Genomic DNA, 15417 nt, shown 5'->3' with positions numbered 1-15417 from the left:
ATCATTTATTTCCTTTGCCCCTGTCACCTTCACCCCAATTCTGTTCCTTCCTCTTGAAGGCCAGTTGCCTAAGCAGGAAACACCCTTTCCTCCCTCTCCCTTCCACATCAAACTTCATTTCTCCCCTAGACAGTTGTCTAAACTGCTTAAACCCCCCTTTCCATTGCTCTCCTCAGTCACCAGCAGCCACCCCCACCCCCAGGCCCATCCTCTATCACTGTGGACTACTGTGTTTGCTCCCTAACTGGACTCCCTGACTCAGCTCTCACCTCTCCAGCCCATTCTAGAATTCTATTTATAAAATACAATCTAATCACATCTCCTCGTGTTTCTAAATCTCCAGTGGTTTCCTAGCAGCCTATAGGACACGGTCCAACCTGTCAGGTGACATGAAGAGCCTGTTCCCAACTCTATATTCTCATCACTTCCCCAAACTCCAGTCTAAACCTGTTTGCTGAACACACCAAGTCTGGTCACTACCCTGTGCTTTTTCTCAATGTTTCATTACCTCCTATCTCTTAACCTATCTTCTGTGCTTAGTAAATGCCTGTTCATCCTCTAATACCCAGCTCAAATAAGACCCTAAGCAGAGCTGGTGGCCCCTGCTGCCAGCAAAGAAAAACTTTACCTTTATCTGGGATGGCATTTTATTACATTGCTCATGAGCCTCTCCTCATCAGACTGGGAACTTCCTGCAGTCAAAAGTCCAGTCTTTGGCTGAAGTACTAATTGCTTTTGTGCTAATTGCTTACAAAAGAAAAAAAAAAAAAGTCTAGTCTCATGGGGCATCCCTCAGTGTGTTCCTCAGGATTTAGTGTCCAAAACATTAGTTTTTTTTTTTTTTTTTTTTGCACCAGGAATTGAACCTAGGGGTGCTTTACTGCTGAGCCGCATTTCCAGCCATTTATTTATTTATTTATTTATTTATTTATTTATTTATTTATTTATTATTCTCATTGAGACAGAGTCTCACTAAATTACTTAGGGCCTCACTAAGTTGCGAGGCTGCCTTTGAACTTGCGATTCTCCTGCCTCAGCCTCCTGAGTAACTGAGATTAAGGGCATGTGCCACCATGCCCAGCACATTGGAGATTCTTGAAAAATGTTAACTGAGTAAAATGAATAACCATCAGGGATATCATTCTGCCATATAAAGCTGTTTTTTCTTTTTAAATCTCCTTAGTTACTGTGCCACTATTCAAAACATTTAAAATATCTAGTTCTGAGCATTACATAGGACTCACCATTAACACTCCCCCAAATTATAAAGCCAGCCCAATTCCTGTGACACCCATTTGCTGAAACTGGTTGATGATGTCTGAAACTTAGTACTGCGGAGTTACAGCTCAGATGAGCCACACCATGTGAACCTCTGACAGTTTTACCTAGCTGCTGTCTGACAGCAGAAACATTTCTGTTACTGCCACTCCTAGCCCTTCACAGTCTAGACTACCCCATAGGGAACTTTCCCAAGTGGCCTAAACCAGTCTGGCACTGACTTTTGGACCCCTATAGAAACTCTCAGACTTCTAATCTAGGCATCTCCTCCCAGAGTGGTCCCCACAAAACCCCCAGGGCAGTCTGAGTTGCTGCTCTAGGCAAGACTCAGAGAAAAATGAAGGTCAAGCTTGCTTTAGGCCAAGAAGGAAAGGGATCCTTTCCTTTCCCAGGCATGACGGGGCATGCCTGCAGTCCCAACAACTTGGGAGGATGAGGAGGGAGGATTGCAAGCTCAAGGCCAGCCTGGGAAAGTTAGCAAGATCCTGTCTGAAATTTTTTTTTTTTTTTAAAGAGAGCGCAAGAGAGGGAGAGAGAGAGAGAGAAAGAAAGAATTTTAATATTTATTTTTTGGTTATCGGCGGACACAACATGTTTGTTGGTATGTGGTGCTGAGGATCGAACCCGGGCCGCACGCATACCAGGCAAGCGCGCTACCGCTTGAGCCACATCCCAGCCCCCCTGTCTGAAATTTAAAAAATAAAATGGGCTGGGGATATAGCTCAGTGGTAAAGTAACTCTGGGTTCAATCCCCAGCAGAGAGAGAAAGAAAGAAAACATGATCTTAGAAAATTAGATAGGTGATATAGCCTATCCTCGGAAGATATTTCACCAGGGAACACTCCCCAACTCCCACTGAGTCAGGTGGCCTATTCCCACACTCAGCAATATTGACATTTGCTGTTTTTCTTTTATTGAAGTGATGATTTGATTGTATTCATGTTTCCCAAACTCAGATATCTGCAGAATAAGTGAATGTCTTTTGGACTATGGGCACTGTGTGACCTTGATTTCTCTTTAACTGCTGGTCCCCAGGGCACAGCTGGGGCCCCAATTAGCTACAAACCATCCATCCCAAATCTGCCAATACAATTCCCTTGTTCAGCTGTCAGCACGCCTTTGGCTTTCTGACTTTCATCTCCCCACTCAAATAAACCCAAAAATCTAGACTCTGACACAGGAGGCTGGGCCCCCTGCCTTTCCACAACTGGAATTTGGAAACTGAACTTTTTAGAACTCAAGAGTAAAAAAGGGAAGAGGCATCTTCAAAAGGATGCTGGTATGTCTAAATACCCAATCATCACCAGCCCAAAGATGGATGGATTTTGTTTTAGAAATTATTAAACTGTCATCTAATGGTGTCATTTCATAAAGGACAGGAAAGGGCGCCAGGTGGGAGAAACTGACTCTGCAGAAATGCCTGGATTTCTTCTCTGTATGGGAACAGCAAGTAGATTTTATAAATTATTAAAGCCTCTTTCCCTTTCAGGCCTGGTACATGGAGGGGAGACAAGCACACTGCCAATATGGCTTTGTCGTATAATTCAAGAAGCCTCCACAAAGCTGGTTGTTTAATGGGTCAGCCTTCCTACTAGATTGTGAGCTATTTCTGGCCAGAGACACTGTCTGGTTAATCATCCCTCATTACTAGACCAAAGCATGGCATGAAGGACAAGCTCAGGAAGCCTTGGTTGAAGGAAGTTGAGCAGTGGGGGAGGGAAGGAAGAGGCCCTAGCAACTGCCCATGAGCCTCTGGATGCTACAGCTTATTAATTCCCTATTATGGGTCAATGAAGGGACAAGAACTTGATATGCATCATTATCTCTATTCTTCATGACAACCCAGGAAAAAAAAAGAGAAAGAATAGAAAAAAACTTTGCAACTCAAAAAGTCAGGCATTATGGGGCTGGGGCTGGGGTTCAGTGGTAAAACACTTGCCTGGCACGTGTAAGGCACTGGGTTTGATCCTCAGCAACACATAAAAATAAATAGATACGATAAAGGTATTGTGTCCATCTACAAAAAAGGGGGGGCATTATAAGTATCCTCTTTTTATAAGGGGATGGGAATACCGGGAATTGAACCCAGAGGTGCTTTATCACTGAGTCACATCCCCAGCCCTTTTTTATTTTTTGAGACAGGGACTATGTTCTTTAGGGCCTCACTAAGTTGCTGAGGCTGGCCTTGATCTCGATATCCTCTTACCCCAGCCTCCCAAATCCCTGGAATTACAGGCATGTGCTCAGGCTCCTGGCAGTTATCTCTGTTTTCTAGATGAGGAAAAGGCTCAAGAAGTCAAACTGTTTGCCCAAGGTCACATAACTAAAAAGGACTAGACTGGGACTCAAGTCCCTTCCCACTCCCAACTGGATTCTTCCTACCCAGACAAGCCAGAGAGGTGGCCTGGGGAAGCAAAACTTTGGTCCTTTAACTTTCTAGAACTTTCAGCGAAATAGGAGAGTTCCAGTAAACTAATTATAATGTCAAAAGAAGATGCTGCACCCCCTTAAAACACCAGACTCAGCGCTCCAACATTAAATTGCAAAAATGAGAGAAAATCCAAAAGAAAATGAAATAATCTGAACCAGAAGGTAGGACAATAGATGAGCACAAGACATAGCTGGGTTTTGGTTCTTGGTGGTGGAGCATTTAGTTCCAAGGCTGCAGTTAAGTCTGGGCCTTTTTTACTCAAAACCTAAAGGAAAAAAAATTAAGAGTCTCATGAGTACAACTAACTAAAAGCACCATTGAATTTAGGTTTACATAATGCACATTTACATACCATTAATACAGCAAATACTGAAAAATAATTCATTTATACCTTAAGTTCCATCTGGCAGTGAGTGGGTCAAGTTAGAGAGGGTCCCCAACGGACAAACACCAAGGTAATAAGAGACAAAGGGGAGACAAATATAATGAATGACGAGGGCAACAAATAAAAGGAAGAGGCAAAAATAGAGCAAGGGAAAGGTAAGGCCAAGGATGTTTGGTGATTTCTGCCAAGGTGATTAACCACTACCCTAGGGGTTTCCAGAACCCAGACATGTGTGGAGTTGGCTGCATTAGGAAAATGCAGGTGGGGGAAATAAAAGCTGCAGGAAATATTAGGGTGGGGTAGGGTGTGGGTTATTACCATTTGTTTTTATTACAGATTCCCCATTCTGAAAAAAAAAATATTTTTGTAGGTCTTTGGTGAGCCTCAGGAATTGTCATGGCAACCAGGTTTGAGAATCCCTAGACATAGTCTCCTATTCATACTTTTTGATTCATGTCAGTTGGCCACTGTTCACAGCTAGTTCTACATCCATAAGTGTTCTACTATAAGCCAGGCAAAGTGGCACACCATTGTAATCCCAGTGACTCAGGAGGCTGAGGCAGGAGGATCCCAAGTTCAAGCCCAGACTTGGCAACTTAGCGAGACCCTGCCTCAAGAATATATAAGTTTAAAAAAATTTTAAAGGCATTCCACTGTGAATGGAAGTTGCAGCTCCCCACCATTGCTCTTAGCTGCAGCAATGGCAGCCCAAGCAGCACCCCCGCACCCCCCATTCTCTTTCCCATATCTCAAGTACCTGCTGAGCACTCTTCATACATTCCCTCTCCCCTTCATACCTTGTGCCTTTGCTTGCAGTTCCCCCTGGTGTGCTCCTGCATTTTTAAATCTTGTTTTTTACAAGACCACCTCCAAAAAAGGACCCAGTACTTGCTATGCATTATTATCTCGCTTCTTCACAACCCAGAAAAGCACAGGAAAAAAAAATTTGCAGCTCAAAAAGGTAGGCATGATTATGATTATCCCTGTTTTCTAGAAGAGGAAAAGATTCGAGACAAATTAAACTGTTTGCCCAAGGTCACACAACTAAAAAGAACTAGTACCAGGACTCAAGTCCCTTTCCACTCCCAAAATAGATCCTTCCTACCCAGACAAGCCAGAAAGAAGACCTGGGGAAATGAATCCTTGGTCCCTGGAATGTTTCTGTATGTTTAAATTCTCTTCCTTGGGCTGGGGTTGTGGCTCAGTAGAGCGTTTGCCTAGCCCATTTGAGGCTTTGGGTTTGATTCTCAACACCACATATAAATAAAGGTCCATCAACAATGGATAAAATATTTTAAATAAATTCTCTTCATCCTTTACAGGACTACCTCCAACCAAATCAGCCTTCTTTTCCATATCTCTGTAATGACTTTAAATTCTTGCTACCTTGTACTCTGGCTGTTTATCACTTTGGAGAATATGCTCTTGTGGGCAGGGTCCATAGCTTAACTCATCTTTATCTCCCAAAGGCCTTATTATCAGTTGAATGATTATTACCCAAGAAAATAAAACAAAACCAAGGTTAAATTTAAGCTCTAGGCCAGAGGTTCCTCTTTCCTACTGGCAACTGAACCCAAGGGCACTCTACCACTGATCTATATCCTCAGCCCCCGCCCTACCGCTTTTTTAAAATATTTTTTAGTTGTAGATGGACTCAACACATTTATTCATTAATTTATTTATTTATTTAATGTGGTGCTGAGGATCAAACCCAGTGCCCTGCAAGTATTCTACCACTGAGCCCCAACCCCAGCCCCAGCCCTTCTTATTTCTTATTTTGAGACAGGGCCTCCCTAAATTGCTGAGGCTGGTCTTGAACTTGTGATCCTCCTGTGTCCGCCTCCCCAATGGCTGGGATTACCAGCATGCACCACCACACCCACCTTCATGGGCTATCTCTACAGTTGGGCCTAGAGAAATTTCTCAGAACATATAAGAGAATAACAAGAAGTGCAACTTTAGTGCAACTTTAAGCCGCACCTCCATAGCAGAGTGCTTCTTTGCCCCATAACAGACAGAAACTTTGCCTAATATGAAGAGATGATGAGTGATTTGGATCAGGAGTTTGTATTCTTCTAAAATGTACAGTAGAAAGGGCCCTTAGCCTGATAAATAAGAGGTATGTTTTGTTTCTGTTCTTTCCCCTAATTAGTGCCAGTGTCTTAAGCAAGTCCTCTTCATCTCTTTGAGCCTCAATGTTTATATCTCTAAAATGAAATACCTAAATGCATTTTTATACCAATCCAGTACCTATCCGGCTTGTAACGAAAGTCACAAGTCATTCACTTGAAATTAGAGAAAACAAAAATTAAAAGGTTAACACTGGAAAAAAATTAGGATGCAGGGCCCTATACAGTTACTAAAATCAAGCCACAAATTTGGCTCTGCACTTCCTGGCAGCCAAAGCAAAAGGAGAAATATGAGCAGTTATAAATTTCCAATTGTCCACAAAGAAAAAGCAAACCAGTTCCCTGGGAGAGACAAAGCTTTTCCTGGCACCATGTTCTGAAAGAATTTCTCCCATGAACTTCTTAAAGGGAACATAAAGAGAGGTTGCATTGAACGTCTTCAATAATATAAACCCTTATAAGAACAGTAGAAATTAGTTATATAAAGCTATTTCTGACAGTGTCCTTCCATGAACACAAAAACAGACATTGAAGTTTTCTCAGTAAAAGCAGTTCTAGAAAGGCTGAGATAATATGGCCCAACTATGTAGCTGTATCGAGGATAAAGCCAAGATGGCCAGGTCAACAGGTAGACAAGACTTCCTTCTGAAATTTTCACAAATAGTCCTTCTTCCAAGCAGGTGCTTGTTAAGAGATGGGCAGCAGGCAGTTTGTAATTACATGATCTTTAAATTCCATACCAGTTCTCATTTATGTGGCATTTCTGGTTTCCATTCATTTACTTATACTAATGTAAGATCTGGGAGTCTTCCTCTCCCCCTGCCCATTCCTGAATCAATGGATTAGGAACGGATTTCTGCCAGCCACAGAGGAGACTCCAACCACTAACATGCGTGTTATTATTAGCTAGCTGGGTGCTTATGTGCCAGGCTCTGTGCCTGGTTCCCCTGCATTCTCTCACTTAATCCTCCCATAAATCCTGTGTGATAGGAACTATAATTAGTCCCATTTTACAAATAAGGAATAAAGATTTAGAGAATTTTCGATTGCCCAAGGTCATAGAGCTAATTATCCAGTTCTTTCTGATTCCAAAGCCTAGGCTCTTAGCCCGTGTCTAGTGTCTCCTGGTATTAGTGAAATGTGATTTCTGATAGAAATGCTAATGTTTGTCAAGAGAAAACAGTGAGGCCTAGAGAAGGTCAGGGGAAGAGGCAAGCCTTGTTTATTAACAACTACAAAACGCTAATAGAGCTTTTGAAAGCTTTGGCAACTTATAAAATGGAAAAAAAAGAGATGACAGTGTGAAAAGCAGAAATTATAAAAGAAAAGCTAATTCTGAGAGAGTAGCTTCTTATCCTGGGAAAAGGAATTTTAGTCTCTTTTTCTGGGATAAGAAGGTACTTTTGCCAGGCACAATGGCGCACCCCTGTAACCCCAGCAGCTGGTGAGGCTGAGGCAGGAGGAGTTCAAAGCCAGACTCAGAAATTTAAGTGAGGCCCTAAGCAACTCAGTGAAACCCTGTCCCTAATTAAAAAAGAGCTAGATATGTGGCTCAGTGGTTAAGTGCCCCCTGGGTTCGATCCAAGGGCCCCAAACAAACAAACAAACAAAAAGTCACTTTCCTCTTTTCCTCTTTCTCTTAAAAAAAAAAAAAAAAAAAAAAAAAAGCAAATAAAGTGCTACTTTAGAAACTGGAAACCTTGTCTTGCTTGGTCATGCATTCATTCAACCAACAGGTATTCATCCAGTGCCCACTCAAAGCCAAGTTTTGTCAGCAGGAAGTCAAGGAGCTCTCAGTCTTCCACGCAAATAAACAAGTAGACAAAGTATATTATTTCTAGATGGTGCTAAGGTGCTTTGAAAAAATTAAGAAGATCAAAAGAGGCTGAGGAGGGAGGCAACTGTTCTAGATCACAGAAAGATTCTCTGAAACCCAAGCAAAAAAGGAGTCAGTCATGCAAAAATTGGGAGAAAGGGGACCTTGAAAAGAAGGGCTAACAGTAGAAAACCCTTGGGGCAAAAAGATATATGACATTCTCAAAAACTTCAGGAAGGCCAGTGCAGCTGCAGCAGAAGGCAGCAGGGTGCACCAGGGGGGGACTAGTGGGAGAAAGTGGAGCAAGGGGACAGGCCATGCAACACCCACAGAGAAAGTGGGATTATATCTGAAGGGCTGAAGGGCAAGGGAAAACATTGGTAAATTCTAAGCAGGGGAGTGGAATAGTCTATTTATTTGGTACCAGGGATTGAATTTAGGGGCACTCAACCACTCAGCCAAAAATCCCCAGCCCTATTTTGTAATTTTATTTAGAAATAGGGTCTCACTGAGTTGCTTGGCACTTCGCTTTTGCTGAAGTTGTCTTTGAACTCGGGATCCTCCAGCCTCAGCCTCCAGAGCCACTAGGATTACAGACGTGCGCCACCACATCAGGCCTGACTTACTTCTAAGTCCTCCAGAGCTATAGTCACAGCTCCCAGGGAACTTCAGGCCGGTGAAATCCTTTACAGATCCAAACACTTTACCAACTTTTGTTAAAAATGATACACTGAAAACTGTCAACTCTAACAAAACACCTTTAGCCTACAAGCCCTGGCTGGCTTTCCCATCATTGATGATACCTCTCCCTTTTCCAGAGATTTATACCTGTGGGAGCACCTAGTGGTTGAGTTGATAGACCCTAGGGAAATGCTAAGGTAATTTACAAAGGGAACTGATCCTGAACCTCCATTTGAATCTCACTTGCGCATCTTTTGCCTCTGCTTTTCCTATCCTAAGGTATCCTAAGATACCCTATCCCTTGCCACATTTTTGTTGCTTTCTTTTTCCCATATGCTCAAAACTAAATATTCTGAACGTGAGCTATTTGGCCAAACTGAAAAGTATTAGATGTAAACAATCCCACAGCTAATGTTCCTGCATAAGGCACATCTTTGGCAAGGACCAGATGTGGTGGTGCACATCTGTAGTCCCAGAGACTCAGGAAGCTGAGGCAGGAGGATTCCAAGTTTGAGCCCAGCCTCAGCAACTTAGTAAGGCCCATACAACAGAGTAAGACCCTGTCTCAAAATAAAAAATTAAAAAAAAAAAAAAAAAGGCTGGCTGGGAATGTTGTTCAGTGGGTTAAACACCTATGGGTTCAATCCCCAAAGCTCTCCCCCGCACCAAAAAAAGGAATAGCTGAATTTGAATTTGGATAACTTAAGAGTCCTTTTTGAAACTAACTTGCAGCTTTGATTAATTCAAAGTACTTTTGAATTAATTAATTCAAAAACCTATATGCACACATGAGCACAAGAGGGAGAAATCTAAGGTGTGACTGCATCCGTTGTATACATGTTTGTGCTAGAAGGCAGAGGAAACAGCATCAGAAACTGGATGACTAACAAGATCCACCTGCACAAAGGAGCAGTGGGAAAGAACCAAAGCTGAGTAGACCAAGAGGTGTGGGAACTTGTGTCTCTGTTAACATCTGATGCAACAAGCCCTTCACTCCCCTACCCCACCTCCCAAATAAAGTCACCTGGCTACACTGTCTGGAATACCATGCAGATATTAAGGAAAAATCAACCTTTCTTCTGTGAACAGAACAGCGGCTCATCAGCACTACTCACATCCCCAACCCCCACGCACCTAGAAACACCCAGTGGCATAGAACAGTGAACAGCAGCCCTCAAATGAGCTGGGGTGGAGCAGGGAGAGAGAGAGGGCTGCCAGTCTCTGAACACCAACTGCTTCATACAGTTGAAAACAAACTACACTGTGCCCTTAGATTTTCCAAAGCCTAAGTAGTGTGACTGGTGGCTCAATGACCTCAGGACTGCATGCAGTATGGGCTATTTACCTGATCTTGTGCTTCACATTCAACTTAATGCCTTTTATAGCTCATTGCCACCAACTCCCACTAGACCAGAGATCTAATCAGCCACCTGCATCAAAATCTTATGGACCACAGGGCTGGGGATGTGGCTCAAGCGGTAGCGCACTCGTCTGGCGTGCGCGCGGCCCGGGTTCGATCCTCAGCACCACATACCAACAAAGATGTTGTGTCTGCCGAGAACTAAAAAATAAATATTAAAAAAATTCTCTCTATCTCTCTCTCTCTCCTCTCTCACTCTCTCTTTAAAAAAAAAAAAAAAAATCTTATGGACCACTCATTAAAAATGCAGATTCCAGGGGCTGGGGATGTGACTCAAGCGGTAGCGCGCTCGCCTGGCATGCGTGCGGCTGAGGTTCGATCCTCAGCACCACATACCAACAAAGATGTTGTGTCCGCCGAGAACTAAGAAAAAATAAATAAATGTTAAAATTCTCTCTCTCTCTCTCTCTCTCTCTCTCTCTCTCTCTCTCTCTCTCTCTCTGTCTCCCTCTCTCTCTCTCACTCTCTTTAAAAAAAAAAAAAATGCAGATTCCAAAGCCTTCTGCTCCAGAGCTCCCAAGTGGAATACAGAAAATAAAAAGTAAAAATAAAAATGTTCAGGAGGCTGAGGTGGGAAGATGGCAAGTTTAAGGCCAGCCTGGGCAACTTAGCAAGACCCTGTCTGAATATGAAAATTTTAAAAGAAACAGGCATGATGGAGCATGACTGTAATCCCAGTGATTTGGGAGGCTGAGGCATGATCACAAATTTGACACCAGTGTCAGCAATTTGGTGAGACCCTCAGCAACTAAGTGAGACCCTGTCTCAAAAGAAAATGTAAAAAGGATGGAGGATGTAGCACAATTGTAAGGAGTCCCTGGGTTCCATCCTCAGTACCAAAAATAGATAAAAAGGTTAGGGTGTACCTCAGTGGCACAGTGCTTGCCTGGCATGCATAGATCCTGGGCTTAATCCGCAACGGTGCAAAAAAAAAAAAAAAGGAAAAGAAAAGCAGATTTCTGTGCCCCACTGAAAATAAACCAATCCAGAATGGCCTGACAAACTATTTTTAATCACTACTGGGATCAGGGTAATCTTTTTGCACATTTAAGTCTGAGGACCTCCACCCAAAAGTGATGTTTCTCAAACTGTGGGTCATGACCCATTTGGTTAGTAAATCAAATTCATGAGTCATACCAGCAGTTCACTTTTTTTTTTAAATGAAGTATAAAAAATTAAACAGAACACACTGCAGGTAGTAAGTGCAATAATTACTGTTTCCTGGAACTTATTTCAGTTGGGGACCTGTACAGTGCAGTAAATGTATTCCTCATGGTGGATCCCATTCAATGTCTGAAAATTATGTTCCTAGAGGAAATAAGGAAAATAGCATTTTTATACATGCTGTTTATTTTCTTTTCTTTTTCTTTTTGAGTGAGGATTAAATCCAATGATGCTTTACCACTAACTAAGTTAGATCCCCAGTCCTTTTTAATTTTTAGACAGGGTCTTTCTGTTGCCAAGACTGGCCTTGAATTTACCATCCTCCAGCCTCAGCCTCTGGTGTGGATGGGATTACAGCAATGTCACAGCACCAGGCTTCTATTCCATTTTCCACCCCTAACTCTAAGCTTCTTGATTTTAGCACAAGCACAAAGATAAAGACAGATTCAAGAAATAGTGTCACTGAATCCCAAGTTAATAAGGCAAAGCTCAACTGAAGGGTGAGCCCAAGACTGCTTGATACGCTATGGTGCAGGTGGGGACAAAGGGTGGTACCAAAGGGAAGTTTACACAACTCTCCTCAGGATAGGCCTTATCCCTGGGGGAAAGAACCTGTAGCCACTCCTATCACACAGTTCAGAGAATGAAAATGCTCCTCAGTAGAAGAATGATAGTCACAGCATTAAGTACTAAGGAAATGAGGAACAGATGGACGGAACTCAGATTAGACCCACCTCTGAGGTCCTAAGGCAGAGACTAGGTAAGAACAAAGGTAGGGAGGGGTGAATCCAATCTCACTCATCACAGATCCTGTGACACCAGAACCAAGAGACCACTGGGGAGCACCAAGCTTGTGAGATTAAGTTCCATGGCAGTTAGTGAGATTTACTTAATTTCTCAACCCCATAGATTCCCTCGCTCCTCTAACATTCTGTTATGTGGGGTACCAGAAAGACCTCTGCCCTTCTTGTCCAAAGACATGGAACGGGGAACCCAATCTTGCTGGAAAAGAGAGGAACAAGGGGAGAAAGAAAAGAAGGGGGTAAAAAAGATGAGTAGCTAACTATCTTGTTAGCTTTATGACACAAAGACAAAGACTCACTCAAAAGACCCCACACACCACCACCACCACCACCACGTTGCATGGAGAGCAAATTCGCAAGGAGACCAAAAAGAAAAAAAAAAAAAAAAAAACCCGGCAAGACTCAGGAGCAGTTCTGCGTGCTATTAGCAGAGACCTGGCTGTGGGTCAGCTATACACGGATCAGATATAAACGGAGGACGCACTCCAAACTCTTGCAGCTAGGAGTGAAGTCAGAGATGGCAGTCCCTAGGATAACAGGTCCAAAAACCAGATGGCGCCCCCCTCCCCGGCCCGAGACAGGAGAAAAAGCCCACCATTTGAGGAAAAGCACCCCTTAGAGGTCAGCGGCCAAGCAGTGAGAACCTGAAGCAGAGAGGGGTCGGGGCTGCCCCTCAGCGCCAGCCCCTGGGAGGTCCCCGCGGCAGAGGCCCCCACATTCCGTTGGGCAGGAGAGCTCGCGCCCACCCTTTGGCAAGCACCGTGGGGAGGCGCTGGGAAGCGGCCAGGCAGGAACTCGCTGCGGTTACCTCGGCTCGGGGCTGGCAAAGCGCTCCCGAGAGTTTCGAGGACAGCCAGTCCCCCGGGGCGGCGTCCCCGACCCAAGTGTCTCTAGAGAACACGCAGCGTCACGCGGGGACAGAAAACGTCCGAAGCCCCCACCCTGCCTGACCCATTAGAGTTCAAATCCTCACGGACGACGCTGACAAGGAAGCAGAGGCTCGGTCTCCCCGTCCCCAGACTTGCCAGGCTCCTCGCCAGGGGTCCCCAGCCCCGAACCAGGGACCCGCGCCACCTGGGCTCCTCCGCCGCCGCCACCGGGCCGGGCAGTGTTTGTAAACAAACCGGTCACGTGGCCCCGGCGGCCCGCTCCCCGCCCCCGGCTCCTCGGCCCCCCACGGGGACCCCACGCGGGACCTCGCAGCCGTACCGCCGGGCCAGGGCGCTGCGCACTCGGCGGGATCCGGGCCGGAGGGAGCTCCGGGCGGGTGTCCAGTGCCCAGTGCGAAGAGCCCGCGCTGACAGCGCGCCCTACGCCCACGCGCGCCCAGCCCGCGCCGCGCTCCCGGCTCCTGGCTCGCTTACCCGGCAGCAGGCTGCCCCGTCCGGCCAGCGCCGGGCTCGGCTCCGCGGGGGTGCGCTGCAGCGAGGGACCGCCCGGCTGGATCGCCCGCTGCCTGCGCGCTCTTAAAGCCACAGTCTCCGCCACTGCCGCCGCCGCCGCCGCCACTCTGCATCCCTTCAAGTCCGGGCCGGGGGCTGCCCCGTGACGGACGCGCCCCCGCGCCTATCCCCTCCGCTCAGCACATAGCAACACGACACGGGTTGGCCTGGCACGGCCGCAGCCCATCCGCACGGAGCCAATCAGCGGAGGACGGAACTCCGCCCCCTGCTTCCCCTATCTCCCACCCCCCACCCCTCTGCCCTGGCCGGTCTTGGGTGCGGGGAGTGCAGCGAGTCCTGGGTCCGGCCGGTCCCGGCAACTAGCGAGCGGGGCTGGAAGAAAGGGTGATGAGCATGGGTGGGCTTTCTGCGCCTGGGAGGATGCTGTTTGGATTTGGGGTTTGTACCCAGGTCAAGACTGGAAGTCCCAGAACCTGGAGCTGGGGAGGGGGATTCATAGTATTTCCTACCTAGATGGCCCAAATAGTAATTCCACCCTTACACCTGATGCCATTCCTATCCCGGGGTCTAAGTTGACAGAAGTTTCCCTCTGGAGCTGGGGCAGTTGAATAGTACCAGACCTGTAAGTGCTGATTTTCCAGGACTTCTAAAGGGAAAAGAGGTTGGTTAGCCCAGGAGAGAGTAAGATGGTCTGAGTGACCAGAGGGGAGGAGCCCAAGTTCTAGGTCAGTGGGGTGGTGCTTTTCAAGGAAGAGAGGTTAAAAAATAAGCTCCAGGCAGTCGGGAGATCCAGGGAGGTACCAGGTGGGTGGAGTGGGGCAGAGTCTCCCAGCAGGAAAACAGGTCAATTTGATAAAGAATGCTAGCCAGGGAAAGGGACGAGAAGTCCAGCCCTATCTGTCAGCCACTGGAGTTCTGCAATTCCTCCGAGGAAAGCACGTGTTTTAACTGCCAATTTAGGAAAGGAGAAAATAAAAATAAAGGAAACCACATGTTTCATTGAGCATCTATCAGGATGTGAGATGCTTCTGGAGGTCCAGAAGACTCCTACCTCTGTCCATACACCAGTTTATACATAAATTCACAGTGGTGCTGGTTTAGACACCCAGGTGACTCAAAACTTCACCTTTAACTGCACTCAGTTGTTTTTAAAATATATTTGGTCGACCAAATTATATTCAATTAATGTATATTGCACGGTCCAGTGTGAATTCAGGCCCAATGTTAGTAAAAACAACAACAAAACGCCTCAAATACTTCAGTATTAGCCTCTGATTTGCAGTTTCAGTGTAAGGGCACTGTCGTCATGTATAACTGACTAGTTTGGAAAGTCTAAATTGAAAGTCTAGTTTTAATTTGTGATGCGCCAATTAAGAACAGTTTAGCATTTAATCCTTAAACTAAGAAGAGGTGATGATTTTTTTTTTTTTAATCAAAAGCTTGATTTCTACCTCTGATCTGCCTCTTGGGCAAGTTTCTTTGTCTCCTTAAGCCTTGTTTTCCACAGTTTAAAACAAGGAGGATTAGGGTCATTTGCCTTGTGTATGTGAACCCCTGGGTTCCACACCAGCATTGCAAAAATGAACAAAATAAGGAGGACTGAAATAAGATATTTCTCAAGCCCCTTGTAACTCTGAAGTTCTAAATAGTCAAACTTGTTACAACATTTCTGCAGTATTGTGTTAGGGACATTTGTGTTATTCCTTTTGCCAGATCACCACCCCCTAACAGTAGATTCTGCATTGGTTTAACACCCTAGGAAATGGGTATTATGTAACAAGATTGGTGGCTACTGTGTCTGTTTAAATAAAAGATAATGTTAGCTAAAGAAGACTAGCCTGGTGCAGCGGTTCACAGGGAGCTCTGAGGACCCCTGCAGGCCTGCTCTGTGTTTGCAGAAGAGGCAA

The 15417-nt window shown here is 45.2% G+C and overlaps 1 protein-coding gene across 5 annotated transcripts in view; it reads right to left on the bottom strand.

Moving 5' to 3' along the window:
* The window catches only part of Ypel2 (yippee like 2), a 60425-nt gene extending 46211 nt beyond the window's left edge, over nt 1-14214 (bottom strand). The window contains exon 1 of one of the 5 annotated variants that reach the window (XM_078042342.1): nt 14131-14214. The gene's annotated coding sequence lies outside the window, so the exon portion shown is untranslated. The other 4 variants (XM_078042339.1, XM_078042340.1, XM_078042341.1 and 1 more) reach the window with 4 other exon arrangements.
* Nucleotides 14215-15417: the final 1203 nt, after the last annotated feature.

The sequence above is a fragment of the Ictidomys tridecemlineatus genome, chromosome 3, assembly GCF_052094955.1.
Source record: "Ictidomys tridecemlineatus isolate mIctTri1 chromosome 3, mIctTri1.hap1, whole genome shotgun sequence".
Classification (NCBI taxonomy): domain Eukaryota; kingdom Metazoa; phylum Chordata; class Mammalia; order Rodentia; family Sciuridae; genus Ictidomys; species Ictidomys tridecemlineatus.
The sequence above is the reverse complement of the archived record's forward strand: the minus strand, read 5'-3'. Positions and strand labels throughout refer to the sequence as shown.